At 36.7% G+C, this 14,107-nt stretch overlaps 1 protein-coding gene across 5 annotated transcripts in view; it reads right to left on the bottom strand.

The window, feature by feature from the left end:
• Positions 1-14,107, bottom strand: part of KIAA1958 (KIAA1958 ortholog) — a 107,154-nt gene that overhangs the window by 58,881 nt on the left and 34,166 nt on the right. Inside the window, exon 2 of one of the 5 annotated variants that reach the window (XM_036239534.1) lies at positions 2,066-2,269. The exons of the other annotated variants lie outside the window; for them this stretch is intronic. The gene's annotated coding sequence lies outside the window, so the exon portion shown is untranslated. The remainder of the gene's footprint in view (positions 1-2,065; positions 2,270-14,107) is intronic. 5 annotated transcript variants of the gene reach the window in all.

Consider the following 14,107-nt stretch of genomic DNA (forward strand, 5'->3'; position numbering starts at 1 on the left):
AAATAAGTAGTCTCTAGAATCTATTCATTCCCTTCAGCAGTGTGATAAGCTCCATGTCAAAAAATGTTTTCTATACATTTTCGAGAACTAAAAATAGCTTCAGATAGTTATTTTCACATATCTGATATAGACAATGATTGGATTTATACATTCAGTTTTACGGAGTTATCAACTGACACTCCATTAAAAATGGAAACTCAAGGACTCCTGCCTAGCACAATTTAGGTTAAGTATGAGACCTGACTGTGCTAAATTAGCAAACAAAGCTATAAAGTTATCACTACAGTGTACATTAAGTTGGGCAAACAAACATTCTATGCATCAGTATTTACATTATTAAAATCAAATCGGAAATGTTAAATACAGAATCAGACTTTCTACCATTAAACCCAACACTGATCATTAGATTTCACTAAAATAATAATATAAAACTAATTATTATTAACAGCTAACATTTATTAAACAATTAGTGTTTGCCAAGCACTGTTCTAGGACGTGACAAACCAATAATTCTAATTATATCATAATTCTAGTAAGTTAGGTGAATTATCCTCATTCTATAAATAAGTAAACTAAGTCACATGAACAGGATAAATGGTGAGCAAAAACCTGAACTTCTTTCTTACTCCAGAGGCCATACTCTCTCCTAATTACCATACATACTGCCTTCTGCATTATAATAGTAAAAAGGTATTGAGTCAAGTCTGGTTCCCTATCACATTAATGTTATTAATTTGAATTGTGTCGATTTTCTATTTTTACTTAAATTGCATTTGTATGTCTGTTTTGCTTTACAGCTTCGTCAGAACTATAAGCATAAATTCTGTTAATACATATTTAAATAACATTATGATAAAAATGACTTAAGCCAGCACTCGGCATGAAGAAGGTCCATGAAAATATATTTCTTTCAAAAGTTTAAGAAAAATGTCTTTACAGAAAAAAAGTATGAAAAGATTATGTTACTTTTCCAAAACCTGATAGTTACCAGCCAAATACGAGTGAATGTCTAAGTGGCTTTCATCTGACTTCAGTTATAACAATCTGCCCCATAGTCCTTGTAGTCTCTTTAAAAGGTTCTGAACCTTTCAAAGGATTTGTTGTTGCTGTTGTTTTAATATCACTAAATCTCAACTGCTGATGGCTGACAAAATTGACCTAAGAAACAGAAAATCTGAGTAGTCATATATCTATAAAAATTTTATAATTAAAAAAATATATATATTTTCCAAAAAAAAAAAAAGTTCATTGGAAAATTCTACCACACATTCAGGAAAAAAATAATACCAAAATTATGCAAATATTTTCCAAAAATAGTAAGAGGAGAGAGCATTACCTAACTTGTTTGAGAAGGCCAACATAACCCTAATACCAAAACCTGACAAAACTATTTAAGAAAATCATAGCTCAATATTCCTCATTGGATGCAAAAATCCTTTATAAAACATTAGCAAACTGAACCCAACAATAGATGAAATATCACCAAGTAAAACTTATCCCAGGAATGCAAATTTGGTAAACCTACATAAACCAATCAATATAATTCAACAACAGTCCTCAAAAGAAAAAGCACATTATCATTGCAATAGAGACAAAGTGTCTGTCTGAACAAACCTGACCCTGTCTGATCTTGGAAGCTAAGCAGGGTCGGGCCTGGTTAGTACTTGGATGGGAGACCACCTAGGAAGACCAGGTGCTGTAGATGTAAAAAAAAGAATAAAAAAATAAGGGAATGTAAATTGACAAGGTCATGGCAAACTGTGAGGTCAACCAAGGGCTGCCTTCTTAAATAAAAAACAAAGCAACAAAAAACAAAGCATCTGACAAAACTCAATATACAGTTATGATAAAAACTCAACAAACTAATAATAATAGGGTATCTATGAGAAATCTACAGCTATATCACTGTTTTTTCCTATATATACATATCAATAATAAAGTTTAAGACATAAATTAGACACAATAAGAGATTAACAATAACATAATAAAATAATAGAATAATTATAATACACTGTAATAAAAGTTATGTGAATGTGGTTTCTATTATTAAGTCAAAAACTCTCACCTTTTCACTTAAAGGCAACACCTTACAGCTTCTCTTCGGCATACTCTTGAGGTTTGAGGCATTATTAAATAAAATAACGGTCACTTGAATACAAGCACTGGGATACCGTGACCATTGACCTGAACACCCAGATGGCTTCTAAATGACTCTCAGGTGGATAGTATATGTAGCATGGACATGCTGGATAAAAGGATGATTCACGTCCTGGGGGTATGGAGCAGGACAACAGGAGATTTCATCATGCAACTCAGAACGGCATGCAATTTAAAACTTATGATTGTACATTACTTGGATTTTCCATTCAATATTTTTGGACCGCGGCTGACTGTGGGTAACTGAAACTGTGGAAAGTGAAACTGCGGATAAGGGGGGACCGCTGCAGTCTACATAACTTACATATAAAATCTCCCGACCTGTAAACAAACATACTTTCTATGAAAAGTATGCCCTGTTTGATTCTGGAGAATGATTTAAGATAATTTTAAAAGTAAAAACCATTTCGTTCGACTTTCAAAATCATTTTAGTCACGTTTCCTGGGTGAGAGCAAGAAATATGTGCCTTTAGAGAGATTCACTAGTTCACTTAACTTATTTCCTTGAGTCAAATGTAATGCTTCTTGATCCATTCTTTCAACAACTATATATTTAAGCATTGTAAAACCATGGCCTAAACCCTGGAAATAGAGTGACAAAGACAGACAGACTGTATCAGCACAGAGTCTATAGCCTAGGAAGAGAGAAACAAAAAAAATAATTTCAATGAAGCATAGTAAGTGCTACAACAGAGTTGGAACAAGGTATTACGGAAGGAGAAGGCAGGGACAACTAACCCAGACCAGCATGGGTCAGGGAAAGTTACCTAAATACCCTAATCATAGGCAAGTTGAGAATCAAAGGGTACAAGGAAGTTAGTTAGGCAAGAGACAGGAAAAGTGGTCCTGCATGAGGACCCAGAGGATATAGAGAACAGCTATGTCTGAGGAAAAATTAAAGTTGTTCTGTATGGCTGAGTAGAAAAACATAAGGAGGGAACCATAAGGGATGAAGATGAAACAAGCTGTGTCCGAAAAAGTAAGCAAGGGCCAGCTTGCGAAGGTCTTGAAGATTATGCAAGACTTTGGACTTTAGAAAAGAGATAACAAGAAAGTGTTATATGGCTGTAAACAAGAAAATGACTTTAAAATCATCATTCTGATCATAATTGGAAGAAATCGAGACTAGAGGCAGGAATCCAGTTAGAGATACTATAGTAATTCAGGTAAGATGTAATAGTAACCTGCCTTGGATAGCGGCAGGAGGGATGAAAAGAAAAGGATAAATTCGAAAACCAATTTAAGAGGTAGAAGATGAAAGACTGGATGTGGTAGGTGGGAGGAAAGAAGAATTTATAGATGTTGACATGGATACTAAAAAAGGGTTTGACTTATGCTGTGTTACTTTGCAGTGCCTTTAAGACAGACAAAAGGAGAAGTACCAAAAAGACAATATACAGATCAGTATAAAGAGACTAATAAAAGGAATGATGCACTATAAATACAAAACATCTATGAACATTTTTACAAAGTTATAGATTATAAAAACTGGATACACAAAAACAGCACTGACAATAGTCCCGTGAACTCTGAGCTCAAAGAATTTAGAGATTTATCCAAATCTGGTTGGGGATTGCTGGGAGCAGCAGAAGCGGGAATGTTACCTTGACAACTGATGGCTAACTTTCCTCTATCTCAGCAGTGATGATTTTGCCCCATTTCTATTTGAGCATTCAGATTGGAATTTAAGAAGAAAGGGAATTAAATGTATGAGCTTAACCCATGATTACATCGACACCATTTTGACAAATGTCAATGTTCGGATTATCTGAGAGGTGAGACCTAGTAAATCAAAACAAGGTTAATGGGAGGATGGATATAGAAGGACATCGGGTCCTCAGGTACAAAGCGGAGAATCAGTGACATTTTCTACTGACTGGTACAGATAAAATCTGAGTTTCCCAAAAGGGCCTCAGCAGTGGAAGTTGTGGGTAACTCTGATTAGGTGAGGGTTAGATAAAACTTTCTAAAAGCTCAACTGTCCTCCTTCAAGCCCAATCTTATATATATAAAACTAAAGAAGTTCTTCACTCAGACTATTCTGGATGTGTATAAGGGATCATTTAATATGGGATAAGACAATAGAGAAGTTAAAAGCATGGACTCCACTGTCAAGACATTCTGGGTTTAAATTCCAGCTCTCCCATTTGCTAGCTATGTGATCCTGAGCAAGTAACTTTACCTCTAGTTTCCTTATTTGTAAAATGATAATAATAATATTGACCTCATAGTGCTATTCTGAATACCAAATTCATACAGTAAGATGCCTCGAATAATCACTATATAATTGTTCACCCAAAATAGGATTTTCCCCATTTCGGTGGTCTACAATAAAATTACAGAGGACATACAATACAATACAGTACACTCATGGATAAATGAGGCCCAGAGAACATACAATACAGCATGGGACACTGCGTCAATAATGAGGTCCTCATTTAACTTTCTCAGCCTCCTCTAAATTAACAGATATATCAAAGCACACCCCTAAATTCAAAGCAGCATTATGGAACAAGGCTCAGTAACCCAGATATCCCTGGGAGTCATGCAAATAGGCCCCTAAACCAAAGTTATATGATCTATTCTGCAGCCATGTTAAAACTTCAGCCCCAGAGTTTCTTTTACAAGAAATCCTATGGGCTTTTCAGTGGCATTCCTTCATTCCACAAATACTGAATGACACCGGGTCACTAGGCGCTAGGAAAACTGTCATGTATGATACAGTCATGACTGTGCCTACATGGAATTCACTCATGACAGGGTGAGAGGGGACAAACAATTACTTATACAATAAGTATTCTGTTGCAGCTTTGATAAGAATTTTGCAAAAGCAATGTATTGAGTGCTAAGAGAGCATAAAACCAGAGAGACTTGTTCTATTCTGGGGGATCACAGAAAGCTTCTCTGAGAGAGTGATATTTAGGCTAAGAGCTGAAGGATTAGTATAAATTCATAATGAAAAAGAAAAAGGAAGCAGCAGTAGGAGAGAACAGCCTTATAGGCATAAGATAAGTGCAAGCAAAGAGCCTAAGAAAGGTTCTGGAATTCTCCCCATTATATATCCACCCTTGGCAATGACCCCACAACATTCTAGCACAGAGAGTCAGGATAACAGATGCAGTGATTCAAAGTACTTTTTTTATCGACCCATTCTACCACAGCTCACCTGCTCCCTCCTAACAGATGCTGCTCACCATCTCTTTGAGAGACTGATCCAATTTAAGTCCTAACGTGAAATATGTATTTGTCATGCGAGCTAGTTATGCCTTTGCCAAGAAAACAAATTAAAAAATAATTTTAAATAAAATTTCTACTGTCATAAAAAATAAACACCATAGTCAATAATTTGATACTGATACTATCTATATTCAAAATACTTTCAAAAATATTAATGCATCTAAAATACCCATGAATACCTCAAAATTCTTAACACCCAATTATTCACAGTTTTAATTTCTACAGTTTACACTAAGTGTAGGTTTTTACTATATACTCCCAGAAAGAATCAAAATTATGATGACATTCCTCATTCAAACTGTTCCACGTGTTTACTAGCAACATTATTTGATCACATTTTAAAGTGGTTTTCCCATCAATGAGCATGATTTGACATGATGATTCATGCTTTACAGCCCACTCAAAGAATTGTAGTAAACAGAAAAACTGAAAATTCTGTCTCAAAGTGAATGATGTTAACATTTTTAGCTATCTTTAAATTTACATAGCCTCATTCTTCTGATGGAATTTTCCAAGACTTAAGAAAGTAGCAGTGTCTTATAATGAAGAATCTGCCCTACATGCTAAAATATAGCCCCAACTCATTAAGAGAATTAAAGGCAAGATGACCCCAGACTTCAGAGAATAACATGAAAATACACATACCGCTACACTCTCCACTGGAACTGCTTAGGCCAAGGTCACCGATAATCTCCATGTCAAGGACTTCAACCGACACTCCTCAGTTCTCTTCATTTGGCTTCTCAGCAGCTTGAAGAGCTATCTGCCTTACATGAAATCATCTCTTTCCTTGGCTTCCACAAGACTGCCCTTCGCTACTTTGCTATTTCTCAGTTTCCTTTGCTGAGACTCATCGCCCTTGTTATGACCTTTAAAACTAGAGTACATCAGTAGTCCTGGCACGGTTCTCATGTTACTGTCTCACCAGATGATGCTCTCATCCACCCATACAGATCTGGTTATCAGGAATATATCCTGACAATTAATATCCAAATTAATATCTTGATAAATGCATTACCATCTTTTCAGCTGCTGAAACCCAAATCCTGCAAGGCACCTTCGACTCCAGTATGTCCTTCACATCTCTATGCACAGAAACCCACGGGGCTGGTTCAATTCTAAAAACTCAACTCTGGTCACTGGTATCCAAAAATTATTAGGTTTTACAATGCTTCTGGTTTATATTAATGCTATACTTCTAAAGTTTGTAGAAAAGGATAAAACATTCAGAGATGTATTTTCTTTATGCATAGTGGATAAACAAATTATTTTAAATGTGGTAATACGTATGGATACAGTTATGTAATAGATATGGATACAGTTATATAATACATATATTAAATCTTACATCTTTATGGGGTCTCAGGAAAGGAGGGAAAGTCTTTCTTATTATGGTGAAATATCTGCTCATGGGAATGAGATTTGGAAGCACTGTATATATCCTGTAAATAGTCTTTTTATGCCGACTCTCACTTTTAGGAATGAGGGTGGTAAGCAGTCAAAGTGGTATAAATGTTCCAGATGTGATGAGTTTGTGACAGGTGTTGGGAATGTGAGTAACCTAGTTTTGCTCATAAAGTAAAATATTTGAGAAATTCTGAAAAGGGAAACTGGTAATATGACTAAATCCTCCAATTTGGGGACACAGCATTCATTTTAGAAAATACTCAAAGACAGAAAGAGACCGTTTCCCCCAAGAAATGCAAAGGAAGTAAAAAACTGACATGGTTTTGGTTGAATATATGGTCCTTTTGCAAAAGCACGAAAATTTCCCTGCTTTCCCACGTATTTTTTATATTCTGATTCACTGATCTATTTACCTATTTTACAATTAATACGAATCATTTAAAATTTCTATAGCTGAATATATATGAATTCCTATACATGAATATGGTTTCATATATAGGAAGGTAAATCTCTCCTCATTATCCCCTATTTTTCAAAATTGTTTTCTAATTCTTAACTTTTTCAGCAAAACTTCAGGTGTTTAATTATGATATTTAATATTTGTTCCTAATAAGTTTTTTTAACTATGTTAAAATGTTTTGTTTCTTACTTATAAAGGATATTGCATTTTATCAAGCATTTAGTCAACTATAAATTTGATCTTTTTTCTTTTTCATGTCGGAAGTTACATTTGCAGATTTCTCAGTGTTGACCCACTTTGCACTCCTACTGCTACTTATAAATTTGTCACTGGCTTGTTTTAACCTTTAAAACTAAGTTCGTCAGTCGTCCAGGCAATCTTCTCATGGCACTGTCTTACTAGATGATGCTTTCATCCACCTCTGTGAATCGTGTTAGATACATATTCCCTAATGCTTCCCTTATTGACATCTCAGTAAATGGCACTACCATTTTCCCGACTACTGAAGTCCAAATCCCAGAATTAGATTTCTAAACGTTGTTTTTAGAATTTGGAGATCTTCACAAAAATATACTGCTCAGGGGCTAGGTAAGTGTGTACAAGGCATCTTCTTGCTGGATAATCCTCTAAGCACTAAATGCAAAACGTGGAAGGGTAGAACCTTACCCAAGTACTGTGTCTCCAGTACCTCTGACAAAGCCTGATACACAAAAGGCAAATGATAAATACTGAACAGATATCGAATAAATGCATGTCAAGTAAGAAAACTCAATTGAGTTATCATGAAATCTTTGATGTGATATAAACTACCTGCCTGTTCTGTCCACCTGTCACCTTGACCTTGTATCTCCTCTGCCCCACCACTTCCTGCCCAACCTGAAAGAACAGATGCCACTCCTGGCCGATTCACATACGGGATTACATGAAGCGCAGCAGCAGTTCAGAGAAAGGATAAGGGCTAACAATCCAAGTAAAATATTCACTGGCTAAAAATCCTTCAGAAAATATGTATCATCTTTAATCGCGATTATACATTACTAAAAATTGACCCAGAAAGCCTGCCACAATCTTTTGCCTGGCTCACTCGGGAAGTCTAAGTGAAGAGGGCTGTATAATATACATTTTACAACAAAACCAGAGAGTAAAGCTATAAGCCTGTGAATTACGTAAGAATATGGGAGTATGTGCATACATGTATGTTAGGTGGTAAACTTTTCAAAACTGTGCCCTGCTCTACTTAAAACAACTCAGCCAGGAGCTACGTAGCTTCAAAGACTTCCCATGGGCGTACAGGAGCAGAAACCGATAACGTTCTTCAAGGGAGTAAGATATGTTGCATTCTGTGTGGTGCAACATCTCAGTCTTGTTTGTTCCTTAACCTGTCTCTTGCCTGGCCTCTGCTCATCGGAGTTCAGGATCATCCATGGTGACTAAAACTGTAAATGAATTCACTCACTCTTAATGAGATATTCCTTCAAAATAATGCCTGGAGGTGAGCTCTGAGGAAGATGCTCTATGTCAGGAGGTGGTACAACCACACCTCCAAACCAAGCCTTGCTGCTCTAACTTTAGGAGACTCTTTTGTTCTTGTGGGGGATATTCATTCACTGACTTTTCCATGGGGGTTGGAGGGAGAAGACTCTTCCTTAGCTTGTATAGGTACTCAGCATTGATTAGCTTTTCTGAATAATCTGATCTCATCTTCTTCCTGACTTTTTTTTTTTTTTGAAGGTGAGGGGTCCCTTCTGAAGTCCTCTTTCCTTGTTTTCCAGGGTTCCTATAGATTTTAATATAGTTGGCATTTCAGTTGGCTTTAAGAGCTGAGTAGAACCTTTGCCAAGCTGACTGTGAGTAGATGCATACAGGAGAGCCAGTGCAACAGGTTCCCAAATCAGACTGTGCACTGAAATCACCTAGGGCTCTTGTTAGAAAACAAGATCTGTTTCTTAGCTCAACTCTAGAGATTCTGATGCCAGAGATGCTGATTCATTTTCCCAAGAGACTGAGTTTGGGAATCTGTTTTTATCTAATGTTTGGTGACTGTCTTGTGGTCAATATAAGAATCTTCATTTGAGAACTACAGTTCTATATGATTTTTAACTATAGATATACTATAATTAATGTTTATTTTTAAACATTTTGCTTAGTCCGATTCTAATTATTCACTAATGTAAGTGCTACAATGAACAACTTTTTATATTAACCTTTTAATTTACCTCTACATCATTTTGATAAATGCCTAGACAAAGAATCAAAAGTGAAGACTTTAATTCTTCTGGTCAAATTGCCTTCTAGGTCTACCACAGACTGCTCCCAACTGCAGTACATGACACTGTCTATCTATCCCTTACCTCTCTGCCTAGGTATGACAGTATTTTCGTCTTTGCTAATTTCGGAGGTGAAACAACATCTTATTGCTGAGTTATTTTATAATTGTAAAAATACTTATTCATTCAATAAGTAATTTTTAAACACTTAACAGGCTCAATGAACAATGTGAGCAAAAACAAATATGATTCTTATTCTCACTTATACAGAAAGTGTCATTAATCCAATAATCAAATAAGTAAACCTACTAAGTGGTACTCATTATCATCACTGTGATAAGTGGTGCTATTAGATATTATAAAGCAAAGTCTTGTTCTATTTAGAAATCTGAGAAAGCTCCTCGAGAATTGAATTTAATAATAAAGATAATAACACACTACACATAGAGCACTTACTATATGCCAGGCTCTTTTCTAGGCACATCAGATATATTCATGCATTGACCTTTATGAGCAGGTACTATTATTATCTCCATTTCACAGATGAGAAAACTGAGTCAGGCTGTTTAAGAAACCTATCCAGTGTCATGTACCTAGTAAATTAAAAGAGTCAGGATTCAAATCAATGTAGTCTGTCTCAGGGCTACTAACCACTACGTTATGCTGCTACCTCTCGAGTGATGCTCCTGGAACCCGGTGTCCCACCAGAAAGTAATGATGTGCTGAACTGCTCCAAAGAAATGGCAAGCAAGCTCTTTCCTCTCACTTTAGTGCTACAGACACTGCTCCACAACCCCCAGAGTACCAAAGGTGCTGGAGGAGGAAGAGAATTTTCCTTGTTTTAAAATTAGTAATTCCCAAATCACCCATGTTGATGATTTCTTGGTAATCATCTCTGCATTATGACACATTTGATCATCTCTGTATTATGACACATTTGAACATTAAGTACCACTGTTTCATGAGGACGTGGGGCGGGGGGGGGGGGAATCCATTGATCTCTGATTTTTAAACATCTCAAGCTAAGAGTGATGGCTCTTGTAATGATCCTGCCTGACACAGGTCTGGTTCCCATAGGCTGGCAATCTATTTTTATACTCGCAAGTACATTAGGCTTGTAAACACTAAGGATGGATTACTTTGAACATGGTGAATGGAGACTAGGCATTGGAAACAAGGGAAATAAATATAGAGGCTTAAAAGCAAAGATCCTTAATTCTCTGTTAGTCTGCCAAATTTTTTGAAAGTTTAAAGTATGACAACTTAAAGAAGCACGTTCCAAGATTTTGTGAGGAACATTCACTCACTTCAGGGCCTAATTAAGTGAGCTAATTTCTCTAGCAGATTATTGAGCAAACACACTCTACTCCCACAAATAAAGTACAGAAGTCTTCGTTATCCAGAGCCTCATTAACCAGGACCCTATAATCATGAGATTGTGTAGAAAAGCAACACCTGGCATACACAAAAATATTCGCCAATGAGATGACCACTCAAACTTCCCCTCAAATACCAGTGTCCACTGCTGGGGACCTGCTTACGCCATCCTCTCTATCTGGATTTCTAGATGCTGCAAACACCTGACCACATAAAAGCAGGATGAATGTAAACTGAAACTAAAAATGTTTCCAAAAGTGCAGGATTTAAAGAACTTGCTGAAAAAAAATGCTAGAGGACTACTTATACACATGCAAAGCCATTTTAACAAATTAATGTCTAGCGGACGTAGACCAGTTAGCAAATGTGGAGAATTCTCAAAGATGATACGATACTTCAAAAAAGAATAAATCAAATCTCCAAGAACTGAGAGAGGCCCTTAGGAAAACTGAAGAAGCAAAGGAATATTTTTGGAAAAACATCCCTCTTCCTGACCTGGCTGAGTGAAATGAAATTGGTGAAGGACACTGACTTATGCTCTTATGTAATTGTGTCAGGAAAACTATACCCCCCAAACGAGCACTCAAGATATTTCCTGCTCATTCTAACGATTAGCACAGTTCTTCAATTATATAAAAATTTTTAAATATATGATTAAAAAAAAAACTATCAATAATTTTTAGGTCACCCACTACAAGTCGAAGCCTGTGCAGTATCAGGGTTAAAAAAGAATAAAATTCTAATACATGCCACAACATATATGCTAAGTGAAATAAGCCAGGCAAAAAGGAACAAATACTGTATGATTCCACTCATGAGTTACCCAGAAAGGTCAAATTCGAAGAGACAGAAAGTTGAATAGTGGTAACCTGGGTCTGGGGGAGAGTGGAAGAGGCGTTCTTGTTTAATGGGTAAATTTTCAATTTGGGACGATGAGAAAGTTCTGGAGCTGGACAGTAGTGATGATAGCACAACCATGTGCAATGTAAATGTACTCAATGCCACTGAACAGTACACTGAAAAATGGTTAAGTGGTTAAGTTCTGTTAGTATATTTTATCATAATTAAAAAAACTCATAGTAAAGCAGAAATAAAATGTAACTTTCTTAACCTTCAAAAAAAAGGTCCGTGCACTAAAGGGTTAATTTAGCAGGCTGGTGTTGGGCTGGATAATCCTTTGTTGTGTGTGTGGGGGGGAGGCTGTCCTGTGCATAGGATATTTTTGCAGCATCCCTGGCCTCTACCCACTGGGGGCAAACAGCACACTCCACCTACAAGTTGTGACAACCAAAAAGTCTCCAGACATTGTCAAATGCTTCCATCTGCCCCACCTTGGTTTGAGAACCACTGATTTAGCACAGTTTCTTCAACATCCCCTCCCACAACCCCACTCCGCCTTCCACCAAAGCTTGATTAGGCTGGCACTCCATTTGCTCCCCTACGGCCCTACGGTACTATATACTAAAGTGTTAACTCCTTGAGCCTCAGGCTTATGGTTTTATTAATCATTATACTCTTAGCTCCTAGTCTAGTGCGCCTGGCATTTAGTGAGACTTCATTAAATGCTTGTGGATCAGGATACAACGATGAGTAAGTAGGTATTACAGGGAGAAAACAATGTTGAGTAAAGGCAAGAAGGTGGAAAGTTTGGGGTGTACAGAGAACACCAAATACTTTCATTTGCTTGAAAATAGAGCAGGTTAAGGAAAGCAGCAGGACATGAGTTAAGAATTGAGTTACAAAGGCCAAACGAAAGAGCCAAACTTTATTGAAAAGGAGAAATCAGGGGACTGAAACAGTGATTTGTTAACAGTCCCATCCACATATGCTATTCGTGAGTTTAAAGAATACCAAGCATGAGTTTACATATTACCCTGGTAAAAATGAGGCGGTACATCCTCTGGTGTTTCTTTGGTCAACTGCTGTCCTGTACAGCTGTCCTTTGCATTTTGAAAGCCACTACGCAGAAATGTGTAAGTTGCAGAGTTTGGCATGCACTTAAAGAAATTAATCATTCCCACAAACCTTGACTCTCCAGAGTGCTGGAAGTAGATTACAAATGTCCAATGTTTAGTATGCTAAACTGAGATTCAGCAGCTGTGGGCTACAAGTCCCTTCACCAATCTTCATTCATTTATTCAACACCAATAACTGAATATCTACAGTAAGTCTTCACATCACATCTCGACAGGTTCTACGACTAAGCAAAATGATGTATAATGAAACCAACTTTACCACAGGCTAATTAATACAAACAAGAGTTAGGTTCCTGCAGCACCTCATCACTACAATGAAACATCATTCACTATAACCTGCTGTATTCTCTTATGAGCATTGCGCTCAGTGCCAGAGATGCGGCATTAAATAAAATAGATGTAATCCTATTCCCACTGAGGTTAAAAACGCCTACAATTTAACAAGCAATTGTAAAACAGTGTGGCATGAGTTATAGTGAGGAAATAATTAGAACTTCAGGTTTTTCATCAGCAAAACAAAAGGAATAAATAGTGAGTCTCTGAGGATCCTCTAAAATCAAACAGTACAGAAAAATTTTAAAACTTTTCAAGTTGCTAAACATTTTCCTCCATTTTATAGTAAAAAAAAAAAAAAAAAAAAAAAAAAAAAAGGCTACAGACCTGAAAAGGGCTAAGAAATGCACCTAGTATACTATAGAACTGTGAGAGGATTTTAGTGCACAAAAATTGGGTACACAGAGGAAAAGAGGACATCTTTATTAAGACAACAAAGACACAGACAAAGGCCCACTTCTATCACCTTTAACTAGTTAATAGGCAAAAGAGCAACACAAACACCATAGGGAAAAAGTAAATACTATAGAAAAATCTATATTCCCATGACTTGGTATTTCAGCTGAAATTGTTAAGGGGGGAAATTCTTCTAATGGCCAACTTCTGCTTGCTTGTTTAATGTTTAACCAGGTTGCAGCTCTAGAAGTTATCCTGTGCAAAAGATATCCTAATGTTAAGGGTGTAGTTATCCTGTGCAAAGATATGCTAATGGATAACTTCTGCTTCTGTAAACCTACTTGCTTGTTTAATGTAATTTTGGGCTTTATAAGCTGCCTCCTCTACAAGTTCAGAGCTGATTCTCTAGTGAGGAGAGTCAGTCACTGGCCGGCTAATAAAGGCTCATAATTAATCTCAATTGGCTCCGTGGGTCTCAGATTTAAAGGCACCACAAC

Source organism: Rousettus aegyptiacus, unplaced genomic scaffold, assembly GCF_014176215.1.
Source record: "Rousettus aegyptiacus isolate mRouAeg1 unplaced genomic scaffold, mRouAeg1.p scaffold_m13_p_3, whole genome shotgun sequence".
Taxonomy (NCBI): Eukaryota; Metazoa; Chordata; class Mammalia; order Chiroptera; family Pteropodidae; genus Rousettus; species Rousettus aegyptiacus.